Raw genomic sequence first — 18,507 nt, forward strand, 5'->3', positions numbered from 1 at the left:
TGACATCACATGAACAAATTTTTTTATTTAAAAAAAAAAAGCAAATTGCACAAATGTACTATACAATATAATACATGTTAAGAATTATTTTAAATCTTTATTATTATTCTGTTAATCTTATGATAGGATTCCCTAGCTTTCTTAGTAGTACATACGTTCTATTTATGTAAAATTATGTATGTGTAGCCTATGTGTAATATAGCCTATAGCCTATTTTTATAATAGGCTATATAAAAAATGTGCATGTATCATTTTTTATATATTATAAAAATAGGCTATAGGCTATATTACACATAGGCTACACATACATACATAATTTTACATAAATATAGAACGTATTTGTTTAACTTACACATTAACAATCAGCAATCTTTCTCCAACAGTCTTCTCTTGCTTTGGCAGCAGAGACCGTATCGAGCTTGAAATACATATTTAAATTCATCGTAATTCTGAATGATTATCTCTTGCTCCTCCGCGGGAAAATATATCGCTCACGCTCTACCCGCGATTGGTTGTTCAGTGTCGACGTCACTCTTTTATGTGCACGCGCGCGTGGAGTAATCATAGCTTAAGGATCAAAGCCTGAGTTGACAGAGAAAGTTGATGAGCTGCATCATGGTACCAATAAAGCCTGATTGCATCGGTTTGGTTTTGTCAACTCAAAACTAATCCTGTAACCCCGAGTTTGTTCAGCTACCTTCATGGTACAGGCCCCTGATCCTTCCTTCGCCCTGCTAGATCCACGTGGCGGCAGGTGGCTCACTGCACACTCCCACCACACTAAATGGGTGACGTTGGAAGCTTTGCATAAATACACTTCACAACAGTGACACGTCCCCATCTAACTGAACATGACATAAAAAAAAGGTCTGGATCTCACGTACTATTTGGAAAAGAGTTTAAGGGTCATCTTGAAGACTGATATGACAGCAACTCTGTTGTTACTCTGTAACCTCGAGTTTTAGACACTTCTTCTTTGTTTATTGGCGGTTTACAAACCAGCTTTTGGTGCATTTCCGCCACCTACTGGGATGGAGTGTAAATACCTAGGATGATGGAATGGAAAACTACTATTGGTGCTGCGTTCCAGTCCACTTAGACACGCACTTGCGAACTTCCCTAAGCACTTCCCCTCGGGGGAATCCCCGCCGCCATTTTGAAGTGCGTTCCACTTCGTGAAGTGAACGAGGGAAGTTTAGATGGACAGACCCTCGTTCCCTCGATTTTGACCGAGGGAGCGAGTCTACTTCATATGTACACTTCAGGCACCTATATGTCCCACAATGCAGTACGATTGTGACGTCACCACAGATCTCGTCTAATCACCACCACAACAAACCACTCTATGATATATTAATTCAAATTTTTTTTATTGAAAACAACCCAAACACCATATATACATTTGGATGATGCATTAAACAAATTCTTAAAGGGAAAACAAATGTAAATAATAAATCAACTACATAGCTGATTCCAAGTGATCAAGGGCTTAGGACGTTCCAATTCAGCCCATTGCAGTTTCCGCCAGTAGTGGGCATTCGCAATGACGTACATCCGAGTGAACGAGACGGAGGGAAGTTAGCAAGTGAAGGGCATGACAACTTTGGACTGGAACGCAGCCCTAGTGAGTTTTAGACACTGGCCTCCCGGCTTCCCTTTGAACGCAACAGGTGTCATTCGTTCAAATGATTGGGCGTCATCTGGGTCCTAAAGCCGACTCGAATCTTTTGAATGTGTTCGTGTTCACCAAAAAGATTAATTCAGTGACACTTTCTGTGGGTTATCAAATGATTCGTTAAAACACAGAGTCGTTTTTTTTGTGTGTCTTTAAAAAAAAATGTGATCATAAGTTAGCCTAATAAGAATTTTCTGCCTGCAGTGACCCCACACGGGCCCCAAATGGGCAAGTTTGCTGGGATATTGGTTCTTTTTCCATTTTTTTTTCTTCCTCTAGCTGCTGGGCATGTGTTTTATTAAACTAAATAGTGTAGCCTATGGCCATAATAATTTTTTACTAATTCACAATTCTTTCGACACCGGTCTCAATTTTCTGCCAAACTGGACTTTTGCTCAGCGGATCCTCGTTAGCGAAAGGGATTCATCAATCAGTTTACAAGTCTCTCAGTGGCCGAATTTCGTTCAGACTCGTTCAGTGAAGGAGGTGATTTGTTCAGAAAGTACACACACAAACACACACACACACACACACACACACACACACACACACACACACACACACACATATGGTTCAGTTGGTGATTTGTTCAGAAAGTACACACACACACACACACACACACACACACACACACACACACACACACACACACACACACACACACACACACATATATGGTTCAGATAACATCATATTTGGAGTTTCTGTTGATTAAACCAATCTCCTTCATTGTATTAAAATCACATTTTTAATTAACTAAACATTTTATGCAATTTGGTAACTTACCTTTTTAAGTTAAAGTTAAACCAATAAAATGTTTTTACAGTGAGAGTCATCAGTGAACCAAAATGAGTCAATGAACGAGAATGAGTCACTTAAGAGATTCGTTCAAAAATAGCGATTCGTTCACCAGATCACTTGACGGAACCATAGGACGGAACACTAGATTTTACCATAATCCTAATTTAGATGTTTGTTTGTTTGTTTGTTTTCTTCGGTTAAACATGTAGACATTTCAGTGTTGCTTTGCACTTTTACAGGTCTAAAATTAGATGACGTCGAATTACTTAAGGCTCAGGAAAGGATGTGGTAGTGTTGCTTTCGTCAACGAAAATTATGACGAAATATTGTCGTCAACGAACCGTTATCACCTGACGAAAACGAGACGAGACGAGACGTAAATGCTGGTAATGTGACGATGACTAAAATAGGCTACATGTATAATGCAATATCGTTGACGAATAAAAACGAGACTAAATGTGGTTTACAAAATAAAAACTATGCTAAAATGTCTCTTCATTTTCGTTGACCAAAACGAGACGAGACGAAATGTTATGACTGGGTTAAATAGAATTGCATTACTAAAAAGAGACTAAAATACAATTTTCATTGACTAAAACTAGACTTAAATGTCATCAGTTTTCGTCGACTAAAACTAGACTAAAATGTCATCAGTTTTCGTTGACTAAAACTAGACTAAAATGTCATCAGTTTTCGTTGACTAAAACTAGACTTAAATGTCATCAGTTTTCGTCGACTAAAACTAGACTAAAATGTCATCAGTTTTCATCGACTAAAACTGGACTAGACTAAAAAGAGTATGAACGTGACTAAAACTAATAAAAACTAAAACGACAGCTTGACACAATTAAAGACTAAAATTAAAACAGGCCGCAAAAAACAACACTAGTGGTAAGTTAACACTATACCTCAACATAAATAAATTATTAACTGGGATGCAATTAAATTCAATGCCTCTTGAGTCGCATAGTATGTGTAACCGAATACAATATTTATTCAGACATTTGAGAAAGGCACAGGCTAAAGCCGCCTTTCCACTACACACGACATTCGCATTCGATTGGTCGTTTAGCAACATTGGTCGTTTAGCAACCGTTACACTCGGCTATTCACAATGGTAAAATGAATGATTTTAATTAATGTAATGCATGTATGAATATATCCACACAAAACAAATGACCCAATACATCTAATATAAAAAAATAGTCGATTTTATAGAGCTAATCAATATAAATATTGATTTAATAATGATACAAATATTTTTTTCAGCCATAATTATTAATAACCGTCATTTTGCAGGAATAGCGTTTACATTAAAGTATTAAAATATTGTTCATTCTAGCTTCGCGCTCATAGTTTTGATTAGAATACATCACATCCGGTCGACCGGTCGCATACGGTGTAGCCGCAGAAGTTCAGATATTTCAACGCACCCGAAGCTCAAATCGAACCGAAATTTCCGCATACGCATATGATCGGAACTCCCCGCAGCTCCCGTACGACTCTCCATTGGAAATTAATTACTTCCGGTCCGACGGCTGTCGTTTGTCGTTTGCAGTGAAAAGGCGGCTTTGAGGAAATAGGGTCGGTACTTCGGTAGGAGAGAATCGTGATTACAAACTATCGACTGACATGAGACTGCCACTGCAACTTGAAGAAAAGACACCAAGCTGAGCACGGACAAAGAGAAGAGTCCATTAACAAAACAATCACTAGAGCCACTCACAACAATGGCCCGTCTGTCTTTCTGTTAGCTTCGTTTTGAGGTATTAAATTCGCTAGCGAGTTAGTGGCACATTTCCAAATAGTGTACACTATTATAGACCTATAATTATTTATCTAACATAAATTTTACCATGTGTAAAAACATCACTTAAATCTTGTGAAATTATATTCATTGTTGTAACAATATTTAAGTCCTTTTTCTTATCAAACACTTAATACTTAGTCTAGATTTTGCGTAACACATCAAGATTTTATGATAAATATTTAGATCAGATGTGGTTGACAGTCACCTTTGCTTCTGAAGGTTAAGCGTTCACTTACCACTTGTTAAATGGAGTATTTCAGGTTCTATTTTACACCATATTTGTGGAAAGTGCCTAATATTTCTCCTTTTTGTCCAGTGGCTTTAATGCCAACTCTGCCTCTGGTGGACTTGACCTTCATTGAAATAAAAAAGAGCAGTTATAAATGACATTGCACAAACTAGTGTTGGGTGGATAAGGTATTGATACATTATTCTTTAATAAAACACCTAATATATAGATTTGCCACCTTTTCAATGAAAAAGATCCTGAAAGGTCAATGTACCCCAAACATATTTTAACTAAAAACCATATGTGCTTCTAAGTCCATGACAAGGTGAGAATGTTAAACATACATGTACATTCATATTGGAAATGCATGTTAAGGATGGGGAAGGATGTTTCTTGCAACACAATTATAAAGTCAAATATGCATCTATACAGTGGGAATTAATGGTACAAAAATACTTTGCAGCAGTGCTGATTATGCATTTGACCAGTAATTGCATAAATTTAAAGAATGTTGACAAATGTGCAAGCATGACTGAGCGCTCATGACGAAATGCTGAAATGGATGTATGCTGCTGAACACTGTCAAACTAAAAACTTTGCAGTCCAGACACTTTTGTCGGTAACCACTAAACTCAGCGGGCCTCTGTCAGCACATTTACTCATATTTACAAGGGTCTTAAGACGACTGTATCTTTGCTGACCATACTGTGCTGGAATTATATGAGGTCTTGGTCATATTTTTTAATTTTTATTAATTTCTACAGGAATGAATTGAGATCTGAAATTTGTATTATACATTTATGAATGTCAATGAGAGGGAAATTACATCTGTTAACAAATGAACACAGAAATGTGAAACATATAATCTGATTAGCACTTAAACTGGCAACAATCAATTTTAAATTCACTTTATAAACCTCACAGTGAGCTATTATGCCCTTTAAAGATGACACACACGCACATTCACACACCTTCCACACACAAACAAAAAAGTAAATGAACTTGACTCATAGACTGTAAAAAAAGACTTGACTAAGCAAATTTGTCCAAAACCATTCTTGTCCTTCATTTAAGTTACCTCATAACCGTTACCCCTGGGGCCCGTTCTTCGTACGTCGCTAACTCAGTTAGCTGGATTTGATTGTTGGCGATTTGGCATGATCTTGGATTGTTTGGTTCTTCAAAGCTCATCCTGGACTTGCTGTCATAGCAACAGGTCCGTAAGCTTAAACCTGCTCGGGAGCAGGCTTATTTCATGTTAACAGGATTAGATCCCGGCTTCATAAGCGGAGCTGATACGGGAAGTCCAGCGCAGCGCGATAGTGCACTTTCTGAGATTTTTTTTTTTTTTTTCGTGACTCGTGAGATTGTCGTTTACATTATTCATTTGTTGGAAACGCACATTTATTTTCGACTTGTCGGAGTCGGGCTTTAACTACAGCACAAACTGTTTTTTGCGAGTGACAAAAGATTATTTGCGAGTGGCTCTTTCCTTTACACTATTGAACTTGATGAACTTGATGGCAAGTGCTGTCTGTCGTGTCATTCGGAGTTTACCTGGCGCTTTTTTTTTTTTTTTGGGGCATTTCCAAGCCACTTAAGACCCAATGTTGTAAAGCAGTTTTTTTTAAAGTAGGTTTTTTTAGGCTATCATAATTTTTTATGAAGATCATGCAATCATGACCATGCCGATTACAGTATGTACGAAAGCCCAACAATGCCCCCTGGAGGTATTTTTATGTATGTTACTTTGTTGGTGCTTGCACGGCATGGACAAGTCGGGGCATGTTTAAACTAGGAACAGAGGGCAGTCCATAGGTGGAGAGACTGACATGCGTTCTTACACAAAGCGGTCCGCTGCATGTTTGTTGTTCCCGTGAGTGATTGTTTAAGAAGTAAGTTATCTGTTTTACATTCTATGCTGTTCAAACTTTAATATTTTGTGTATTGTTACTGTCATCTGCACAATGTACTAGTTCAACTAGTAATTTGAATAATTATATTTCTGTGTGAATTGCATGCTATCCAAATCCATGTAAAGTCATATTGAAACTAGTTTGATACTGTTCAGTGGTTTATGTTCTGCAATATAATTCCGATATGTAAGCAAATCATTTATGCTATATATTTAGATTTTAAATAAGAGTAATGATAACCTGATTTACTATTACTTCTGTTTTGTATAGTGACTATTCTTTATGTTATCGGTAATACTGTTTATACTAGCAAACTTATATTGTATTTTGTTTTCTCTGTTCATTGTAGACCACACATACCTATGGGCAAATGCCTGTAACACTTCATACATGCTGAGATAATCAAAATAAAACCCTTCTGCTGGGACACTCTCTCTCTTGCTCCAGATTCTCTAACCGGAAACTCCCACCACCATTTCTATTAGTGCTTAACGAACCCTTTGAGCGTCCCATACTCTCGTTTATGGTCCTTCGAGCCGGATACACTTCAGTAGAAATGGATCCTGATACTGCCAGCACAGCAGATCCCGCGGTCCAACCCCGCATACAAAGAGAGCGACATCTCCCAGCCCATCTTCAAGATTATGAAGTCCAGCTCCCTGTACACCTGCACTCAGCTCCACCCCCAGCTGACGCCTCTTCACAGAGACATTCTAGACCAGCCTTTCTCAAAGTGGGTGCCGCGGCACACTGGGGTGCCCCCTGACTGTGTCAGGGGTGCCGCCAAAAAGGCTAGAAAAAAAAAAGAAAAAAAATTCGGACATTTCATATAGAAATATATTTGAATTTACATAAATACATTCTTCTTCTTTTTAACCCTTTCGCACGTACGCTCACACCGGTGTGATCAGTCTAGGCTGGTCCCTGGAGCACCGGTGTGATTAGAACGGTCAGTGCATGACGTGATCAACTGCTAAATTCAAATGTGCTTTCGCGCGTTGGCTGGAGCTGAGCCAGAGACAGGCGCGCTCAGCTGTCATATATCACAACTTTTCAGTGTTTTCATCCACATAATGTTTGTTTTAGGTTTCAGACATAAGTACTAAAAAAAACAATACATTTAGAGTTTGTAAAATACACACTGATGTCAAAGGAAGAGGCAATAATAATCCTTTCCATTATAATTAGTTTTATTCATATCAGATACACATTGTGTAAGTAACTTTAAAGTTTACTCTATTCTTCTCCCAGTTCACCTGCCACTTACTTTTATGTATTTCGGGAGAAGTGGATGAATTCACTTATCCGACAAATCCAAAACAGATCCGATTCTCTGAACTGCGTCTGTGGCACAAACTAACATGGCGGCGCCCATCGCGCAAACAGCTCAACTAACGCGATCGTTATAATTGTGTTCAAAAAACAAAACACTTCCACTTGCATATATTTGACAATCGGAATATCAGATATTTCATGCCATATCTAACAAATTTGTGAATATTTTGAATAAAAAAGGAAAAATGACATAAAAGCAGATCATCATTCATTCAGCTCTGTTGTTGCTGCGGTGTGTCACGTGACAAGCAATGACGCGTCACCATGGAAACCATAAAGTGACACATTCTAAATAACGGTCACCTTGAAAAACTCACGCTGGCGGGTCAGCCAGAATATTTTAAATTTACGTGTGAAAGGGTTAAACATATGATCGGATTAATAAAATTGTAAATTCATTTTAGATAAATATATATATAAAATTTGCATTTACATTTGGGTTATGCAGTGTTTTTAAATTATATTTTACACTGGGGTGCCTTGAGATTTTATGCACTTTTGAAAGGTGCCCTGACTGAAAAAAGTTTGAGAAAGGCTGTTCTAGACATTCATCTAAGTCCATTTCCTCTGGTACAGCCTCCAACACTACATCCAGATCACGCCACAGTACGTGTTGGAGAATTTCCTTTGTCTCATAAATGAGTCCAATTCAAATGCATGATATGAATATTAGGGAAACTAGGCCTAAGATATGGGAGGCCTAAAAGCAGGGGAAACGAAGACCTAAAATCATGGGAAACAGAGAGAACGGGTCAAAGGGGACAAAATGATGGGAAACACTGAACCTGTCAAAAGTGTTTACGAGGAAAAGGTTGTGTGAGGACAGGATAAAAACTGGGTGAAAGGTAGTCTAAGGACAAGAGTGGGAAAAGTACCCGAAACACCATATATGAAATCATATTTAATAAAGCGCATGCGCCAGTATGGCCACCAATAGAAATTGGACATTAATGCAGGTGTTTCTAATCGTGGCGACGTGACGAGGAGGAGCAAAGAGAAAAAGATAACTATGTTAACGCTAATTGGACACCAAGTGAGGAAATTGGACACCAAGGGATGAGAAAAAAGGTATAAGATCTGAGAGAAAACCATTGTAAAATTAGATGTCCGGATGGCCAGCCGGCGTCTCACTTTGTTGTTTGTACAATAAAGTTTATTCTTCTGGGACCTGAAACTTCGACTCTGAAAGATTTCTTCAGACATTGAAGACCTAAACCAAAGATAGAGAATTGGCCACAACATAATTGGCGAACGCCAGCCAGGAGGAAGAGAGGAGGCCGAGCAGCCGTGGTGGGGGCTCCTGGCGGAGCGCACACAAAACAAAGGCCGGCCAAAATAAAAAGGTAAGCAGTTTTTGCTTATATTTTGTTTTGTGTGGTCACTGCTGGTAAGCTATCATCATGGTTGTTAATTATTTTTAATACTCCTCCATCAAAAGAACCTAAAAAGGATAAAATAAATTAGAAAAGAGGAAGAGTCTGATTTTTGGGTCATAGGGAGAAAACGCATGCATGATATGAGTGTGTGTGTGTGAGTGTTTGAATAACGAGACGAGAGAAGTGCACTGTGTGTTTGTTTGTTTTAAAACGCGAGAAGCGCGTGTAAGCGTAAGAGGTACGCTACAGTGACGTGGAGATTGCGTCACAGTGACGTGGAGATTGCGTCACATAAATGTTTGTTTGTCTTAAAACGCGAGAAGCGCGTGTAAGCGTAAGAGGTACGCTACAGTGACGTGGAGATTGCGTCACAGTGACGTGGAGATTGCGTCACATAAATGTTTGTTTGTCTTAAAACGCGAGAAGCGCGTGTAAGCGTAAGAGGTACGCTACAGTGACGTGGAGATTGCGTCACAGTGACGTGGAGATTGCGTCACATATTTGTTTCTTTGTTTTAAACGCAGAAGTGCGTGTAGCGTATGAAGTACGCTACAGTGACGTGGAGATTGCGTCACATGTCTGTTTGTTTATCTTAAACGCAAGAAGTGCGAATTAAGTGTGTCAAAAGGTGCAAAAGCACACTATTTGTTTGTTTGTTTTTAGGAGGAAAGATCTGCAGAAGTGCAGAGAGAAAAGTAGAGAGAGAAGGGGTGCCGTTTGTCCGGTCCGGGCGCGTTAAGATTATTTTTAGAGCGCTATCAGTACTGCAAAGAGAAGTGCAGAGAGAGAGCGCAAAAGAAAGAGTATTAAACATATGTATATGTAAAAAGAGCATTGTTTCAAGGAAGAATTGCTAATAAGTTTTTATTATAAAAAAATAAAAATAAAATAAAAGAGAGAAACAAGCTGAAATAAGTGTTTTGAACTAAAACTGAATGAGTATTAAATATATGTATATGTAAAAAGAACATTGTTTTAAGTAAGAATTGCTAATGAGTTTTATTGAAGAAAAAGAACAAGCTGAAATAAGTGATCTGAAATAAAATTGAATGGAAGATATAAAATTATCATTATATTAAGTCAGAGAAGAATCTTAAGGAGTAGAGAGGAGGGGGTAACAGTTGTCCGGTCCGGGCGTACGGCCAAGCTGTCCGGTCCAGGCATACTGCCAGGTCTGGGCGTGTGACCAGATTATTTTGGGCTTGTTGCCAAAAAGGTACCTAACTAGTCAATAAAATTTATAGTTTGCTGAGCTGCAAGTGAAAATCAAATTTAGCAGAGACTAAGCAGAGGATTTGATTAAGAAACCAATACAAGGATAAAAGCTATTCAAATTGGATGGATGGTGACAAACAAACGAGTGAAAAAAGAATACAAAGATATAAGTATCAAAGAACAAAAAATATTCCAAGAAGCTGGCCTTGTCGATTGTTTGGTCATTTGCCAGACTGCAGGTGGTGTGATCCAGACAGAGAAACACAGCCTTTGCTAAGTAAGAACTGAGCAAACAAGCATTGTTTCTGCATTTTTAACAAAAAGATATCAAAAGAATGAATGAAAGTGTGTGATTGAAATCCCGGGTGTATGAATGAAGAGTGAAATAAAATAAGCACAATTGTATGTGAAGTGAAGAACCACAGAAGGTAGAGGGGAATAAGGGAATACAGACAACTGATAAAGTTTTTCTTTCTCTTCAAGAAGTCTTAAAGTTAAGTGAGAATAAATGTGGAACGGAATTACTGACAGTGAAAAAGATAGATATAGACGATGGGATAGAAGGCAGCGAGAAGAGGAACAAATAAGACAGACACTAGAATTAACAAAAGGCATAAGAAATCATTTTTGGTTGGAAAAGGAATTTATAAATGAGGAAGGACAAAGGCAGGAACTGCTGTAATATGAGAAAGAGAGGCAAAAAGGAGGGGCTGCCTCTGACAGAGAGAGGAGGGGCTGCAAGAAGAAAGTGAGACTGCATGTGTGTGTGTGAGGAAGGAAAGGAGGGAGACAGAGAGAAAGAGTTCACCTTTCCTAGTTCTGACTAGCATATAAACCGGAAAGTGAGTAACCATTTTCAATACATTGGTGTACACTTTGAACAACACATTGAGAGATTTTATTTGTAACTGTCGTCCCCACCAGTGGACCTGAGAGGAACTGCATTTTTGAAATACCTGAGAAAGACTATCAGATATCCTAATAAATGTCTGACCATCTTGCTGAAAACTAGTTAAGAATAGATGCAAGCTGGGGTTAGTAGGATACACTAAAAATGAGTGAAACACACCGATAATAATTAAGATTATAATGGCACCAATACCTGTAGAGACATCAAGATCAAAATATTAATTTTGCAGAGATACTATAGGACAACCCTCCAAAAATGGGGAAAGAAGCCTAAAAACAAAATGACCAGCTGAGGGAACATTAGATGTGGCTATGTGCAGAGACACTGAAACATTCGTAAAAAATAAATAAATAAATGAAAAGGTATTCAAAAACCGTTTACTAAGAGATCAAGTAAGATTGGTGAAATCTGCTAATCCAGTCAGAATTAAAAGTAGACTAATTTCATAAATACCAAGAAAACACCAATAAAATAATTGATAAGAAATTAACCTGAAAGAAAATATAAAAATTGCTTAAATGTTAGTTGATCGGTCTATGGGGTTATTAAATTAATAAGCAGGCCTAACAGGGATTGATATGGAGGATTGCGCAAACTGGTGACCATCAAAAACACTGGAGTTTTCTCCTTAGTATAAGTGGTTTGTGTAGTTCCCAGGGGAAAATCAAATAATTGATAAAAAAGGTTTATAGAAATATCTGACATAAAAGATATAATATTTAGAGATAAAATATTTATATAGAGAGAGACATGCTAGATGTGGGTATGACTGACCGGTTATATAAAGACGTAGCCTATGATGTTTGCATCTTGTTGTCCCTGGGGGACAGTTTTAAATTTGAGCCATTGCAGAAATTGAGATCTTTGGATTGAGTTAACTTAAAATAACTTGTGCATTGTGTTGAAAGAGCAGGATTGGGTGACCAAGCTAAACAGACATTTTTAACAGCCATACTGTATTATACACATTTCACAGTAATGCGACTCATTGATTTAATCCTAAAATGCTTGAGAGAGTAGAGATCGATATAACGAGTGTTAAAAATACTATATATGTGACTGAAAATAAGGCAATTTAGACTGAAAGACTGCTATTTTCTGCGTACTGCAAAGAAGAAAAATGCTTGCTCTTTTCTGCAAAGAAGAACTTGCTTTATTAAAATTGCATGGGGAAACTGCTGTTATCAACCAGATGAGACTTCTGAAATTCAGGGACAATTGAAAGAGATGGTTGCAGAATTTATAAAGGATGAATTTGATTAATGCGGATCTCTGAGTGTTCAATTTCCAGATGACACCAGACAGCTCTTGGGACGGCTCCCTCAACATAAACAACAGCAACTGGACTGTGCAACAAGTGAGAGCGAGAAACATAAGGACACGGCTGCAGAGAAAAGAAGAGGCGTTTGGTTGGTGGGCCTTCATCTTCTCTGGAAGAGGAAGCTGAAACTTCTGAGGGGCTGGTATGGACAAAGACTGTGTTGATGCAGAAACAACCAAGAAAAACATCCTGCTATTATGCAAAATTGCCGCCTCCGTGGCTTGGCCAAAAGCCAGACTGAGGAGAGGCAGAGAGACACCAGCATCCAGAGTCAAACCACTATGTCCCACTCCCAACATGACACCAGACCCTTGAATGCCAACAAAGACTGACACATCAAATGTATCGGATGAGGAGGGAAACACTCAGACAGCAGCCCAACCAGTTCAACTGATCGCTGGTCCAAGCAGAAGGACTGCATCCTTTACTGAGTGGGCACAGGTGATGCGTTTTCAATGATCACTACAGAGACCGCTTCAAAGTTTATTGATAGGCCATATAAATTGTATTTTGATTATTCACTGGTCCAGCAGCAGTTCTCTATATTCTGTGAAGCTGACACTCTCTATTTGCTTTCTTTCAATAGACATTAGTCCAGCTGTAAGCATTAAAAAAAATGGGAGGGGAAGTGTTTGCATGACTCAATAATTAACTACAACTGACGCTGGACTTAGCATAGTGAGGGACTAATGCATTAACCAACTAGGGGTAAATGCATAATTAGATAATTGATGATGTTGTCCATTGAACAGAGAGCTTTTGGGCTCTGCTTTCAAGACAGAGCTGATATAAGCTTGAGTGATACTGAGCTCTCTATCAGGAAAAAAGAGGACATAATATGTTCAACAACAAAACATGTGGATGATAGAGTTATGGTGCTGGTCACTCCATCTTGGTCAATAGTTAATTTTTTTTTTAGGTTTAGAAATAAAAATAGTGACTACACAAATTACAAACATGTGATGTCACAAATGCTGTCATTATCAGGGATTGCACGATGGTGATATTGTTGGTTATGAATTCGAGATTATGCTAAAATCTCCAGTCATTTAAAAGAGCATCTCATAAGCAACAGAAGAAAAGATTATGAAGAGAAATTAAATTAACAGATGAATGACAAATCAGATAAGAGAAATTGATAATGTTTTTTTCAAACAACAGCATGTCCAGACCTACCAGAAATTTGTATCTATTAGATATTGAAAAATTGTGGTTTATGACAGCAGTGTTTAACACAATCAAATGGCAACTGATATCGACCAGCTGTGTTATTCAAAACATTTAGACACTGTCACATGGGGAATGCCACATTGCTTACATTCAGTAGCTTTTGTCATCAGAGTTGTGTTACTAATTTACAATTGGCTGTATTCACACCTTGGAATTTAGAATAGATAATTGAATATAACATTAAGTCTATATCATTAGTCAAGAAGGCATAAGCAAAACCCTCAACTTCAGACTATTGGACAAATGAGGTATTAAAAGACAAATAATTACACTAGCAACCCTTTTTACTATTTTAATTTTAGATGTGCATGATTTTGACCATTGCGCAAGGGGGGAGATTATTAGAAAAATAACATTAGAAAAATAAAAAAGACAAAGATTCACAAAATAATGTCAGAAAAGGAACAGCAACTCCAAAAGGCTCTATCTCAGTTCCAGAAGGACCCTTCAAACATCTAGTGATGGATTATGTGGACATGATCAAATCAGTAAGAGGAAAAATATACAGATACAGTTTTCATAGATAGATTTAGCAGATGGGTCGAAGCAGAACCCTCAGCAGACCAAGGAGCAGAAACTGATAAACATTTAACCAAAGAAGTCATCCCAAGATTTGGCATACAGTACCATCTCAGATTAGCTCTGACAATCAACAGAACAATTAAGACTATGGTCAAGCAATGGATGCCTTAGGCCATCAGCTAAAATACACCAGCAAAATGACATGGCAAAACAGACAAGCTCTGAACTGGCTACTGGCAGAAAAAGGAGGAGTGTGTGTAATGTTTGGAACTGACTGTTGTACATTTATCCCAAATAATACAGCCCCGGACGGATCATTTACTAAGGCCATGAAAAAGCTGAAGGAACTGAGACAAGAGGTCGCTGAAAATGCGGGAAGAGACAGAGATTTGGGAAACTGGTTTGATTCTGGGTTTGGATGATGGAAAGAATGGTTCATTAAGGTGGGCATAATAATAGCCGTGGGTGTTGTTGTTTTTCTTTTGTTGTTCTGTTGTGTTGTGCCTTTCCTCAGATCCATGCTAGCCAACGCAGCTGCCAAGCAGATGATCAATGTGGTGGTAGGACCATTGGGAATGGACACTGGATGCTACAACTCAAGAGTGCATTCCATTGGCCCAGGCATGGATGAGCTGGATGACTTCTTATAAGGGTCTGGATGAATGGAAAAGGGCACTTTATTACTTTTAATACATTCTTGACTTTGTTTTTGGTAAGAGAGGGAGGTAGCCCCACTGTGTATTTTATTTTGGGGTAAAATAGATAGACTAATTAGATAATGGGTAGAGTAGGAAGTTAGTTAGAGGGGTTTTCTGTATTTCTTTGTTCTTTTCATAAGGGCCCTTTTCCTGAAAATATTTACTCATATAATCTCTCGAATATTTTACCTATATAATCCTACAAAAAACTGTGTTTATATATAATCAAAACAGCTGCAAACTTATATAATCTGTGCATGAGAGGGGACGACAGAAGGTTTAAAGCAGGTCATTGCCTGTGGTACGAGGTAATGGAACCAGACATAAAGGGAAAAGATAAGAACGTTTTTATTATTAATAATCACTTTATTCACTTTTTATATTTTGAGATTGGAACATGTATATAGTTATAGTGCAAAAGAGGAATTATTTGCAAGCGCGGTCATCGACTGTTGAAGAGACAAGAGCTGACTCAACTGGTGGTTTAAAAACCCGCTGTCTGCTCCAACACCAGATAGCGCCCTAGGTGAGACCAGGGCACCTCTGGCAACGATGGAGCCACCCAGATAGCACTCCAGGCCACCGGAAGCGCCTGTGCAGTACCTCTGGCACCGCAGTACCTCTGGCACCGACGGATAGAGACTAAACTCCAAGTTTATACAACAAGATGGATTGAAAGTATTGAAAGCATGATGTTTGAAATAACATATCCTTTAAAATGATGATTTTATAGGAAGGTGAGATCTTTTACTCCACTCTAGCCAAGTAGGGGTGGAGATGTTTGGTCTCATTCTTCCTCCAGAGTGTACCTTTGTGATGGGGGTCTGTTGATAAAAGATGGATGGTCTATATTGACCATATTGGATAGATAATGAAAGAGAGGTACCCTACTCATGAAGATGCATTCTGGGAAGTAATAGTTGAAGGTGGGACTAAAATTAGTCCCAAAGGGGGGATGTGTTGGAGAATTTCCTTTGTCTCATAAATGAGTCCAATTCAAATGCATGATATGAATATTAGGGAAACTAGGCCTAAGATATGGGAGGCCTAAAAGCAGGGGAAACGAAGACCTAAAATCATGGGAAACAGAGAGAACGGGTCAAAGGGGACAAAATGATGGGAAACACTGAACCTGTCAAAAGTGTTTACGAGGAAAAGGTTGTGTGAGGACAGGATAAAAACTGGGTGAAAGGTAGTCTAAGGACAAGAGTGGAAAAGTACCCGAAACACCATATATGAAATCATATTTAATAAAGCGCATGCACCAGTATGGCCACCAATAGAAATTGGACATTAATGCAGGTGTTTCTAATCGTGGCGACGTGACGAGGAGGAGCAAAGAGAAAAAGATAACTATGTTAACGCTAATTGGACACCAAGTGAGGAAATTGGACACCAAGGGATGAGAAAAAAGGTATAAGATCTGAGAGAAAACCATTGTAAAATTAGATGTCCGGATGGCCAGCCGGCGTCTCACTTTGTTGTTTGTACAATAAAGTTTATTCTTCTGGGACCTGAAACTTCGACTCTGAAAGATTTCTTCAGACATTGAAGACCTAAACCAAAGATAGAGAATTGGCCACAACATACATCAAGTAGATCACCAAGACACGCTCTCTCTGACGTCCAAGCTGCATTGCTAGAAGAGAGATTAAAGGCCCTTGAACTAGAGGAACTACAACGCCAGATCGAAGAGGACACTACAGCAGATAAAGAATGTCAGAGACTTGATGACCAAGCTAGAGAAGCACTCAAAGCCAGAGAAGCATTGGCTAAACAAATTGCGACACGACGGTGTCTCAAGAAAGTACAAAATGAGCTTGAGGTTGCTAAGCTAGTCACCTCACTCCTTAAACAGGACACCCATGATGTCAGAAAATCTGGATCACAATCTAGCATCACCAGTAACTCACCTGAAGCACTACCTGAAGCAAGCCCACTTCAACAGAGAGCTGCTACTAGTGATATTTTCATAACATCTGACCAGCAAATGCAGGGACATTCCACACCACACCCTGTATTTCTTACTTCTGAGGCATCAGTATTGCCTCCTCCAGCACCACATTTGTTACCAACCACAGCCTTAGCAACTGAAGCTTCCTTCAGTGCCCCAGACTTTACTCCTGATGTGCGCCATCCTAACGTAGTGACATGGTCATCACCCCCTCTTGCAGCAGCTCAGCCCACTTCAGAGTCTAGAACCTATTTACCCAGTTGCAGAGTGCAGCCAACCCCTCCGTGTCACCACTGTAACCCACCATCAGATACTGGCTGTTAGTGTGCCTCCCTCAATAGCTTCACCTCTGAACCCTGTAACCTTAGGGGCTTCAGTACATCCTCATCCATACCAAGTACTGTATCCTCACTCTCAAATGGCTTTCCCAGCCACTCACCCAGTTCCATCTCATGCCCTTCCAGCTCAGACAACAATGTATATCCCTCAAGCCCAGCCGCCAGGAATAGAGATGTTAGCTGCTTCTGCCTATGGTGTCCCAGAACCTGTCATACCGACCTTTGAATCTGGACGTGAAAGTGACTTTGCACTGCTCAAAATGGCACTGGACAACCTATTGAACAACCAACAACACTCAAGTGAACAGTACAAGTATCAAGTGCTTCTAGGTCACTTAAAACTTCCCAGTGCTCTCCAGCTTGCAAAGGCTTACATGCATGATCCCTGGCCATACACAGCTGCATTACAAGCACTGCAAGATAAATATGGTCAACCACGCCAACTAGTCCAGTGTGAGCTAGGTGCCCTACTAAATGCTCCTGCTCTAAAGTTTTGAGATGCTGAAGCTTTTGACGACTTCGCCTTATCTATCCACTCATTTGTATGCTCAGGACTTTAGAAGGCCCGAATGGCTATGTGTTAAGATGTGGATCTCATGTTGATCGCCTTCTGAGCAAAATGCCACCGTCATACTGTGACAGTTTTGTGGAGTACTGCTTTAGCCATGGCATTCTCCAGACTGGCACTGACCGCACCTACACCCTATCTGATTTATCTGCATGGCTGCAGCTTAAGTCTCAGGCTAAGCGCATTTCAAACAGAGTAGCAGCGCTTTATCAATGTGAGGTTACCAGGACACCTAAGAAGGATCCACGCACACCTTATCGTTCTAAGGATAGATCCACCTCAATCCTTTACTCCATTAACAGTACCTCACCTGTTCAAGGACAAGCAGGAATCAAGACACCCAAGTTTCAACCGTACTGTCCATATTGCAACAATAGGGACCATTTCCTGAACTCTTGCTCTAAATTTAAGCTACTAACCACAGAGCAAATACTGAAGTGGATAACGGATGGAAAGCGTTGTTGGAAATGTGGAAGGACACATGCTTCGGACAACTGCACTCTGAAGAGCTGCACCTTACCATTCATCATGAAGCAGTACTGCAAACACAAAAGAGTGTTCTTTTGGTCAATGTTCCCCCTTCACAGGTATACTTAGATCGTCCGAACC

The 18,507-nt window shown here is 39.2% G+C and overlaps 1 long non-coding RNA gene across 1 annotated transcript in view; it reads left to right on the top strand.

The window, feature by feature from the left end:
• Positions 1 to 18,507, top strand: part of LOC309480474 — a 29,178-nt gene that overhangs the window by 2,209 nt on the left and 8,462 nt on the right. The gene's annotated exons all lie outside the window — the stretch shown is intronic.

Source organism: Leuciscus leuciscus, assembly GCF_965113295.1.
Source record: "Leuciscus leuciscus genome assembly, chromosome: 18".
Taxonomy (NCBI): Eukaryota; Metazoa; Chordata; class Actinopteri; order Cypriniformes; family Leuciscidae; genus Leuciscus; species Leuciscus leuciscus.